This window comes from Symphalangus syndactylus, chromosome 24, assembly GCF_028878055.3.
Source record: "Symphalangus syndactylus isolate Jambi chromosome 24, NHGRI_mSymSyn1-v2.1_pri, whole genome shotgun sequence".
Classification (NCBI taxonomy): domain Eukaryota; kingdom Metazoa; phylum Chordata; class Mammalia; order Primates; family Hylobatidae; genus Symphalangus; species Symphalangus syndactylus.
Window position 1 is genome coordinate 30,997,259 of NC_072446.2, and position 12,131 is coordinate 31,009,389.

The 12,131-nt window shown below is 39.2% G+C and overlaps 1 protein-coding gene across 6 annotated transcripts in view; it reads left to right on the forward strand.

Moving 5' to 3' along the window:
* CHD6 (chromodomain helicase DNA binding protein 6) overlaps window positions 1–12,131 on the forward strand; it is a 214,176-nt gene that overhangs the window by 69,408 nt on the left and 132,637 nt on the right. The gene's annotated exons all lie outside the window — the stretch shown is intronic.

Below are 12,131 nucleotides of genomic sequence, written 5' to 3' on the forward strand. Positions count from 1 at the left end.
GCCAGAGTTTTACCTTGTGGTGGAAGATCATGCTCTGGAATTGGAGAGTATGGGGGCCAAGGGAAGGTCAGCCCCACCAAAGAAATTGAGAGTGTTCTAAAAAGAGGCAGTGTCTTCTGTGGGGAGCTAGGTTTCAGGCTTTTTGCTTCAGGGGCCTCAGGAGGAAAGCTTAGGAGGGAAGAGAGTAATATAGGTGGATTTGGGAAGTTGAAAGACATGGTGGGAAGGGAGAAAGGAAAGGCCTGGTATGTGGTGCTAAATTTTGGGTGGTGACCAAGGGTGAACTAGGACAAAGAATAATTCCCAAAAGAATTGGTCCCAGAAGTCCTCTAGGGAGAGATGAGGACTCAGTTTACTAGTAGTATGGATCACTAAATCATGATCCATAATTCAGAATAGTGAAAGAGGAAGAATAGCAAAGTTAATAATATCGTTGAGTGAATAATTTACTTTTAAGACTTTTTGGCCTCATCCTGAAGATCATCTGGGCTAATACTAGCCTAGATGCCTAAAGAGCCTCACCCTAGAATCATGTTTCAAAAAGACTTGAAAAGGATCTATCCACCTCTTTTCTCCTGCCTCCTCCAAAAAGGAAAAGAAGTCTGAGCATTAAATGCTTTTCCCTCTTTGAACATATCTTAATATATTTTTTTCGTTATTCTTACTCACTTTATGTTCTGAAACATACACTCGAGGCCAGAATAAAGTCACTGGGATGGCAAAATAACGCTGATTTGTTTCATGTGAGCTGTGGATGAAGCTAGGACTGTGTAGCCTGAGGAAAGAAGACTTAAGGGCATCATGTGGAAAAGAGGTTAAATGTGTCTATTGCTGGACCTGTGGAAGATAATGGGACACATGGGGAGAGTTAGAAGAGGATAGGCTTTAGCTTCATATAAAGAAGGACATCCGGAGAAGTTGAGCTGCGCAGCTGTGCCATATGCCTTGTAAGCAGTAAGCTCCCTGTCTCCAGAACTTATTAGTTATTATTTCCTCTCTCTCCTAATTCTTTGCTTGTATGTTAGAAAGCATGAGACGGGAGTTTGAACTCGACCTCAGAGGCCCATCCTGACTAGGATCATAGAGTGCCGGTACATTTGTTTATGGTATTTATAAGACCAAAGTAAATTGTATGTAAGTTGACACAATTTTAACTAAAATATTACATAGTAATCATATATTACTATGATATAGTAATATTACTATACATACACAGTAATATGATTATGATACAGTATCATATAACATAGTACATATGATTATATAGTATAATATATGTAATATTTTAGTATTAAAATACTAATATTTTAATTTTAGTATAAAATATTAAAATATTTACAGTATGATTACTTATATATTAATATTAATATTTAATATTTAAATTGCACTGTGGTTCATTTAATTCAAGTTACTAATGTTATCAAATACATCACTTAGCATTTATGAGACACACAAAATTTTAATGGAAATAAGCTGCTAATTTTAAAATCCTATGCATAAAGAAGCTGTAAGTCTTGTAAGTTTACATGTAGAAAACACTGTGATAAAAAAGGCTGATTAAAAACAACTAATGGAATTGCCTCATCTCCTGTCTTGACCAGAGGAGTCTGGGAAGCTCTGATGACCAAGTTTTTGAAGCAGCTTCAAAGTGATGATGAAGGATTTGGATATGTGACGTTTTTAGCTCTCACACGAGTATTGATGTGACTGTGAAGAATTGTCTTCCTCTGCCTAATTTTGTTGTTGTTTTTTTTTTTTTTTGAGACAGTTTTGCTCTGTTGCCCAGGCTGGAGTGTAGTGGCAAAATCTCAGCTCACTGCAACCTCCACCTCCCGGGTTCAAGCAATTCTTATGCCTCAGCCTCTTGAGTAGCTGGGATTACAGGCGCCCGCCACCACGCCTGGCTGATTTTTTGTATTTTAGTAGAGACGGGGTTTCACTATTTTGCCCAGGCTGATCTCAAACTTCTGAGCTCAGGCAATCCGCCCGTCTCGGCCTCCCAAAGTGATAGGATTACAGGAATGAGCCACCGTGCCTGGCCGCTCTGCATAACTTTGATTTATCCTTGGGAAAACTAGCGCAAAGGGTTAAAGTATTATGAAAAAACCGAAAGTGCAACAGGAGCGTCTTTTTCATTTTGATATGGTTTGTAACTTTATCATGAACTTACTGTCCAGGAACTACGTGATATTTAGATAATGAGAATAAAACGTTCTCATTTTGTAAGGATAAAAGAAATATGTCTGCTGCTAACAAACTACATTCTTACGATGGTGGTTGTAGATCTTTGGTAGCTGCCAAGTCCATGTTTAAAATGACCCTCATCTTGGGACCCTTCTGGGTGAAGCTGAAAAGTCTTAGACATCATTTATTTAATATATGTCCTACTACATTTATTTAATATATGTCCACTTAATAAATTGTTTATTCTTGATATGTTTCTCATCTGATCTGGAGAACAAGTGGATTTATGAAGAAATGGGTAGAAGAGGAAAAGTTAGTGAATTGAAAGTCGTCTGGGGAAAGGTTGAGGAGAGATACAGGTGTATTGGGGAATGGGTGATGGAAACAAAATAGAGGTTGGTTAGAGGTTCTTGTTCATTCTTATTTCTAAGTTTGTTGTATCCAGTACACAAGACAGTGTGAAGTGATTAAAAGCAATGGCCCTTGAAATAGGAGTCAAATCCCAAATCTTAGCTTTACCGCTTACTAGCTATGGGACCAAGTTGAGTTACTTAGCCTCTCTAGGCTTCTACTCTGTAAAATGGAGCATAATATGCCTCTATGTTAAGGTTGTTTTGGTGATACATTTAATAAGCTTAGTATCTTCCTAATACTCAATTGTTAGTAAAATTAACTATTATTATTATTATTGACATCCTTTTTTTTTGTGAGACAGTCTCACTCTGTCACCAGGCTGGAGTGCAGTGGCGTGATCTTGGCTCACTGCTATCTCTGCCTTCCAGATTCAAGCAATTCTCCTGCCTCAGCCTCCTGAGTAGCTGGGATTACAGGCACACGCCACCACACCCAGCTAGTTGTTTGAATTTTTAGTAAAGATGGGGTTTCACCATGTTGGCCAGGATGGTCTCAATCTCCTGACCTTGTGATCTGCCTGCCTCGGCCTCCCAAAGTGCTGGGATTACAGGCATGAGCCACCCCACCTGGCCTTGGCATCCATTTTATATTTAAAATATCAGAACAATTCTGGGTGCTCAGAGTCATTGTGACTGCAAGGCTGAGATATATAAAAGAACAATTCCTTATCCATGAATACAGTCTTTTTCTTTTTCTTTCTTTCTTTTTTTTTTTTTTTTTTTTTTTTTTGAGACAGAGTCTCGCTCTGTCACCCAGGCTGGAGTGCAGTGGCGCATTCTCGGCTCACTGCAAGCTCCGCCTCCTGGATTCACGCCATTCTCCTGCCTCAGCCTCCCGAGTAGCTGGGACTACAGGAGCCCACCACCATGCCCGGCTAATTTTTTGTATTTTCTAGTAGAGACAGGGTTTTAACATGTTAGCCAGGATGGTCTCGATCTCCTGACCTTGTGATCCACCTGCCTTGGCCTCCCAAAGTGCTGGGATTACAGGTGTGAGCCACTGTGCCCAGCCAAATACAGTCTTTCTAACTCTAGGCCGGTGTCCTGGTTTATTATGTGGGAGTGATAGGAGCAGAGTTGGCCTAAGTTTTGGGCCTAGGGCCTCTGGTAACCCAAAGCTATAGTAAAACTACATGTGGGCCAGGAATGAAGAGGTAGGAAAATAGTCTTATTCACCCCACTAGATTCTGTTCAGCATCTACTTGTCCTAGAATATATCACCAAATAATTCTAAAAGACGTATCTCCTGGCCTTTGTTGGTGGAGCAAACATCATTCCACTTAGGCAGATTAGGAAATTGAGTTACTGTGAGGTTTTGGTCTACCCAAAGCCATAGTTGGAAATAAAAGTAGTTTACAAAAACAACACAGGCAGTTATTATTATTTTCCCTCTCTCCTTCTAATTCTTCCCTGTCAGCATCTAAATTTAGCCATATACTAGCCCACAGTTTTTGTTACTGCCTAGAATTAACAAGAATTAGGTTGACTGCAGATTTAGAGATTTCAAATTTCTAAGACTCTTGAAACATCATAAAAATATCTCCTATCCCCGTCTCTCCATTTTAATTGCGAAAATATGGAAGCAGAGGTGGAGACTAAAAATGACAGAGTCAAGTATTTGGGGGTGGAAAGGTTTTGAAAAAAATGACATTACCAAATCTGTTGACCACTCTTTAGTGCTTCACTTACCTGCTTCTCAGCAGCGTTTGACACCTGTGGTGATTCTGTCTTGAAATGCTCTCTTCTTCAGGCTTATGGGATACCATGCTTTCAGTCTTACATTTTTTCCCACGAACTTCGCTTATCTCACTGTTTCTTCTCACTCTGTAGGTTCTTCTTCCTCTGGTGATCCTGAAACATTAGTGTGTGTGTCAGGATTTGGTCCTGTTTTCTCTTCTCTCTTTATTCTTGCTGGGCAGTCTAATTCATTCTTGTAGAAATTTTTCCTGGAAAATTATCCAAGAGCCTACTGGATTTCTCCACCTGAATTATCCTTAAATACCTGCAACTGAACTCTCTTCCTCCTGGTTCTAACCAGCTGTGACTATGTGAAGAACATCAGGATCAAAGTACCTGCTTTGTCACCTAAAGCCCAGAACTCCTCAGCAGAGATAGATTGAAATAGAAATGTTCCTGGACTTCACGATGAAGTTATGTCCTGACAAACCCGTCATAAAGTTGAAAATTCATAAGTCAAACCATTATGAGTCGGGGACTGTCTGTATACTAAATGCAGAAAGAGAGAGAAAGAGACATACAAATGCACAATCAGACGTTGTTCCTGCCCCCGCTCTGGTCAGTCTTGCTAATTCCACACAGACGTCTTTGCTGAAGTTCCAGTACAATTGCAGCAAAATAAAAGCTGAGGACATGTGGGGTGTTTTTTTTCTGCATTTAGTATGTTCCATAGTCAAATACCTGTTTAAAAAAAAATCTTTCAGAAGAAAGTAAAGGTGAAAAAACTAACACAATCCTAATTTTAATTAGGAAATAACTTTAGCTACCTGAAATGTTGTCCACAAACTGATTTATTAATAGGAACAGTTACCTCTTTGAATTTTCATTTTTATTATTTGAACTTTAAAAAAAGATAGAAGGTTGCAAATTTTGATCAGCTTTTCTACTCATTTTTATGTTTAGCTAATTTCTAACACAGAACACCATCTTCCCCCTTCTAGAGAAGATAGAAGACTCCAAAGCCAGCCAGCAGCAGGAGCCGGCCAGGCCTTGCTCACTACTTGGGTTGGAGGTGCAAGGAAGCACAGCTGGATGAAGGGTTTGTGGTGGCCTTTCCAGCCCAGGTGCAAAGTGCACACTTTGTCCTGCACCTCAGTCAAATGTAATCTCTCAGTGCTGGCACCTCTCATGCTGCCTTTGATTCTTGAATCCTTATGATTGGGAGAAACATGAATTGTCTGGTAAAACAGTTTTTCCCGCTTATTATGGAAGTCTGTAAAATTTTTCTATAATATGTATGTGAACGTTTTTCTGTTAAAAATACCATGAAAATAATACATTCTCATTATTGAAATTGTAGATGTCTATTAGAAATAAACCAAATTTGCATAGCCTCAAATGATTACTATTAACACTTTGTTTTTCTTCCATTATTTGTTCTATGCACAGATATTTATTGCCATTTGTGTTTACATGTACAATTCTATAGACTTCCTTTTTCTCTTTTCCAAATTGTAGATAACTGTTTCTTTCATTCGGTAACCACAGGATTGAATTATACCATAAGCCAGGTACTTTTCTAGATACTACCACAGAATCACTGCCTCTTGAAGCTTACATTCTACTCATGGGAGACAGGTAAAAACAAAGAACAAAAAAGAAGTGAAAGCTGCCCACAGTCATATCGCCAAGATATAATGATGGTTAACATTTGGTCTGTGCCCTTGCAGACTTTAAAAAATTGTTTTAAAAAGCTAGCATTCATACAGTATTTTTTAAAAAACAAAAATGTGATTAGACCATAGGTTTTCTTTTTTTGCTTCCCAAATGTAGACATGTTTCATGTCTTTTAAACCTCTGTATAATAATGGCTGCATAGTGTTATTCCAGATGATGGGTGTACCATTAATTTAAATATTTTCCTAAAGATTGGCAAAAAGGTTATTTATAGCTTTTTTCTCTATTAAACACAATTGTGTATCAGATATTCTTATACATAATCCTTTGGAGTTATTATGTGTTTCCTTTATTTATGCCCTGGAAGAGAATTTGCCCCGTTTAAAAGGATATCCACAATTAAAATTTTAGTATTGTTTTGTTGTATTTTTCTCTAATTTGGTCTTAAGGTCGCTCCCTGGACAGTGGCTGTAATTTCTAGCACTGCCCTAATGGGGCCCCAGCGGTGTGGTCTTGTGTGTTTACAGTGTGCCTTTCACCAGATACTTCTCTATCCTGAAGGGCAGCCTAATGCAAGTGACCAGTGACCAGGTGTCCCTCTCACAGAAGACTTATTTATACTGGCAGACACCTTGTGGCTCGTCTAACCTGTGTCCTGTGTCCAGTTTATTCCTACCAAGATAACCACTCTCTAGGAGAGCCTTGACCTGGAGGAGAGTTAGGTTAATGTGTGTCAGTCAGGTGAGATACAGAGAAGACAGCATAACAAAACATGAAATAACAGAAGCAGTTTTATTACTTGCAGATCCTAGAGAGAAGAGAGCAGCACACCTCACAGAGCCAGTGAGAAGTGAAGAGCTGTCCAGGGCACGCATGTTCAGTCAGTGTGTGGAGAGCAAGAAAGAAAGATGAACCAACCCATAGATCAAAGCCTTCATTAGGGTCCAGGCCATTACCCATTACCCAAGCAGGTTTCCTGCAGGGAGTTCTAATTGCTGGGTTTAGAGCAAGCAGTTAGAGTTCAGTGGAGTCACTGTGGTGTATCTGGGCAGTCCATGCAGGGTATGGGGGTCAGTGGAGCAAGACACGTAGGTAGGCTCTTTGGCTGTCCCGTAGGTGGGTGGTCACCAGGAGGCAGTTGTAAAAGGCAGATAATCTGGATTGACCACCTTGAGGAACTGGGAGGAGGCAGGGTCAAGGGTAGAAACTGTATCAAGGGTGATCAAGCTCCACTTCTGGTATGAGAAAGTCCAGTGTACATCCAAAATGGATGTTGACGCAACATAAAATTACAGGAATTCACTACATATTGCTATTCTGTCCTGCAAAAAAAAGGCTTTTAATAGTTGATACTCTTGCCAGCAATATTTGACAGCACCAATTTTGGTATGTCCTAGTACTGGATTTTTCAAAATGAAAATGTAATTTACATACTATAAAATCCACCCTTTAAAAATGTGCAATTTTGTGGTTTTTAGAATATTCACAAGATTGTGTAAACATCACCACTATTTAATTTCAGAACATTTTCGTAACCCCCAATTTGTCTCTTTGAGTTCGTTTTTTGCTGAGCGTTTCATATAAATGGAATTCTACAATATGTGGCCTTTTGTGTCTGGCTGATTTCATTTAGCATGTTTTCAAGGTCTATCCATGATGTAGCATGTTTCAGTACTTCACTCCTTTTTTATTTTTTTATTTTTATTTTTTATTTTTTTTGAGACAGAGTCTCACTTTGTCACCTAGGCTGGAGTACAGTGGCGCAATCTCAGCTCACTGCAACCTCCGCCCCCCAAGCTCAAGCGATTCTCCTGCCTCAGCCTCCCAAGTAGCTGGGATTACAGGCACATGCCACCCCACCTGGCTAATTTTTGTGTTTTTAGTAAATACGGAGTTTCATCATGTTGGCCAGGCTGATCTTGAACTCCTGACCTCATGTGATCCGCCCACCTTGGCCTCCCAAAGTGCTGGGATTATACGTGTGAGCCACTGCACCTGGCCCCACTTAACTCCTTTTTATGGCTGAATAATATGCCATTGTATGGACATACCACATTCTGTTTGCCTGTTCGTCTGTTGATGGACCGAGTTGCTTCCACCTTTTGGCTATTGTGAATAGTGCTGCAGTGAACATTTGTGTGTAAGTTTTTGTTTAAACACCTGTTTTCAGTTCTGTGTATGTGTGTGTGTGTGTATGTGTGTGTGTGTATCTATGATGGAATTGCCGGATCATTTGCTAACTGTTTAACTTCTTGAAGGACTGTCACACTGTTAAGTGGCTTCACCATTTTATATTCCCACCAACAATGTATGAAAGTTTCAATTTCTCTATATCCTTGCCAAAATTATTGTTGTCTTGTCTTTTTTATTATAGCCATCTTAGGTGGGTATAAAATAGTATCTCATTGTGGCCTTAAATTTGGTTCTTTTTTATTATTGAGTTGTAAGAATTCTTTCTATATTGTAGACACTAGACCCTTATCTGATAAATAATTTGCAAATATTTTCTCCCATTCTGGGGATTTTCTTTATGCACTTGTTCCTCAGCGTCCATGGGGGATTGTTCTAACGCCTCCCATGAATACCAAAATCTGAGGATGCTCAAGTCCCTTATTTAAAATGGTGTAGTATTTGTATATAACCCATACACATCTTCTCATACACTTTAAATCATCTCTAGGTTACTTATAATACCTAACACAACACAAATGCTACATAAATAGTTGTTGTATATTGTTTTTAAATATGTATTTTTATTGTTGTATTGTCATTTTTAACTGTTTGTTTGTTTTCAAATATTTTCAATCCTCAGTTGGTTGACTCCATAGATGCAGAACTCATGGATCTAGAGGGCCAACTGTACTTTCTTGATAATGTTCTTTAAAGTGCAAAAGTTATTAATTTTGATAAGTGTATTAAAGTTTTAAATGAAAAATATTTAAATTCCTTAATTACTATATTTCACATAAAATATGCATACTTTTTAGGAAAGTTGGGGGAAGTCTAATAGTATTATATTATCACTTTATTTAATTTTTCTTTCAAAGAAAGAATTATCCCAAATTTGGGAGAGGGAAATGTCATCACAACTTGGAGAGTATCTTCCCTTTCAACCTTCACATCTCTATATATACCTGTTTGCCATGCCAATATTTAAAGAAACATGTAAATGGTCAGTAAATACTGCTCATATGAGTAAGAGTGAAAAGCTGTCTCTCTATTCCTCAGAAGCTTGGATAGAGAACAGTACTAGCTTGGAAGCAGCTTACAGGCAATGATTGTCAGATATCCATGTATGGATTCCTTACAGATAGAAATATATGTTTCCTGACCCAAAACAAAAAAATACAGTGAAATATGCTTGTTTAATTTTTTTTAACCTGATGTACTGAAATTTAATGGATTTTGTTGCCTGAGTTTTAGCATATTATTTCAAGGCTTTCTGTTGAAAAGGTGTAGAAATGGTTATAACTGATGAAGAAGGTTCTGTAGCAGATATGCTCATTATTCTGGATGATTTTCTTAATTAGAATCTATTTTGACTTTCAAGTTCTTGAATAATTGTTAAAGGTTTGTCCATGGACCTCTGTTTGGAACCACTGCCCAGGGCCATAATTTTTTCATTAGTTCTTAGCTCCTTTTCAACTGACCTGATCCAGTTTATCTAGATTCAAGTATTTAAGTGTGTTTTCCAGGAATATTGTGGACTGATAATTTTGAATCACAGAAACGAGTTTTTTACTAACAGTGTAGTTTATGAGCTAGCATTGTTGCATCTGTTACCAGTGGACCCTCTCCATTTCATTCTTGTTTCCCTAGATTCTTGTCTCTATTTTTGGCACCTTGTGGCCCATCATCTCCAACCTGTTCCTTTTAGGGCCAGTTTCAAAGTGGTGATTTAATGCCCTTGGTAGAAGCTGAAACAAAGCTTTTATTTAGGCTCTTTGCCTTTCTCCCCACTGACCTTGAGGCACATGAAAGAAATTATTTTTTTGTCTTATGTTTTTTAATCTTCAGCAAATATGTTTTCAAAGCTCGCAACAAGGTGCCTTAAAAAGACAAACATTTCTGGTAGACTTTTCAATTATAATTTTATATATTTTATTACCAATACCTGCTTTTTCATCAAGAACTGCATGACCTTTTCCAAAGTGATTGCATATGCCATCACATTTAACTTTTGTTTTTATTTTTAAGAGATCGAGTCTTGCTGTGTTGCCCAGTCTGGAGTGCAGTGGCACAGTCATAGCCCATTGTAACTTCAAACTACTAGGCTCAAGTGATCCTCCTGCCTCAGCCTCCTAAGTAGCTAGGACTACAGGTGTGCACCACCACTGCTGGCAAATGTTTTAAATTTTTTTTTTTTTGGTAGAAACAGGGTCTTGCTCTATTGCCCAGGCTGGTCTCTAACTCTTGACCTCAAGCAGTTCTCCCACCTCAGCCTCCCAAAGTGCTGGTATTACAGGTGTGAACCACTATGCCTGGCTGCATTTAACATTTCTAACCAAGTTTCATCATGCTGGTCTCATGGCCTAGCAATCATTGTAGTTCCCCGGGAGGTCATACAATGCTCAGTGAATTGGGTGTCAGCTTTGGCCAGATGGAGAGTTCAAATCCAGGCTCCTGCACTCAGTAGCTGTACGGCCTTGGGCATATCAGTTAACATCACTAATCTTCCATTTCTCTGTATACAAAATTGGCATCTTTATATTGACCCTGGGGATTGTTTTAAAGATTAGAGGTCATGAAACATGGCTTGCACAAGCCCTAGTGTACCCATATGGCATGTTTTCAATAAATGTTAGCTGCTGCTCTTGCTATTGCCTAAGGATTGAATGCCCCCTTACTGTCACCTGCCTCTAGCTTCTTTGGGGACCCCTGTCCTTCAGAAAAGGGACCTGGACATGAGATATGAGCTGAAAAGACGGTCTCACTCTGACCTTCAGAAAGCTGCCTCGATGGGAGTAGATCTTTTATGTTATCTTTGAAAGCCTAAGAAACCTGTGACTCGTCCTTTTTCAGTCTGTACACCCTTGCATGCTAAGCAAAAACTTGTTCCTTGAGGGCCAGGCATCCTTGGCACAGAATTCAAGAATCGTCTGAGGACAGCTGTGCACTTCACAGGAGCCAAACTTTACCTGGATACCTGTCACCTCACTGCTGGATTTCTTTTTGCCTTATATCCCATTAAAACAGTTTTTAAAATTGTGGTAAAAGCATATGATAGAAAATTTACCACCTTAACCATTTTTTTTTTTGTATTTGATTTTAAATTCCTTTTATGTCCACTTAGCTCCTCCTTTTCCAAAGCCATCTCAAGTGCTCAGTCAGCAATGAGATCATCAAACTGAATTGTTTTCCTTTTATTTATTTATTTTTTAATTTATTTATTTTGAAAGTAGTGAGTCCTGCCAGAATGACCAATTCCTTTTGTGTTTAGGCTTATGAGGCTGGACTGTATTGATATGATAAAGATCTGCCCCCCGCCCCCCCCCAAAATCTTTCTTTTCTTTCATCTTTTTCTCCTGGGATTCTCAATGTTATGTTTGGGAGCATTGGACTAGGGAAAGAAACTGGAAAAACAGAAGGGGGAATATGCAGCTGAATGTTACAGTCTCTGTAACTACCAGGGTGGGCCAGGAAGTCTGAGCACAGATTGGGTAACCGGCATACTGAAGGGAAACCATGCCACCTGGGCAACTGTCTGTGCCCTTTAGCACACGCCAGGCCTCTTGTTAAGAGAGCAGGTTCCTCACAAATGGTGCTGTTTCTAAGCCATCATGCAAAGATGATTGTAACCGTCTTCCTAGAAAGCCTGCTTGTCCCTCCCAGGCTCTTCTTATTTCTTTGTTCCAGACCAAGGAGAAGGTGCTGTTCCTTGAAACTAACGCCCACATTGTTACTGATTATCACCAACCTTAGCTTTGTTGTGAAATTGTAAATTTTTTTTTTTTTTTTTTTTTTTTTTTTTTTTTTTTTTTTTTTGAGACGGAGTCTTGCTCTGTCACCCAGGCTGGAGTGCAGTGGCACAATCTCGGCTCACTGCAAACTCCGCCTCCCGGGTTCATGCCATTCTCCTGCCTCAGCCTCTCTGAGTAGCTGGGACTACAGGCGCCCGCCACCACGCCCGGCTAATTTTTTGTATTTTTAGTAGAGACGGGGTTTCACTGTGGTCTCGAT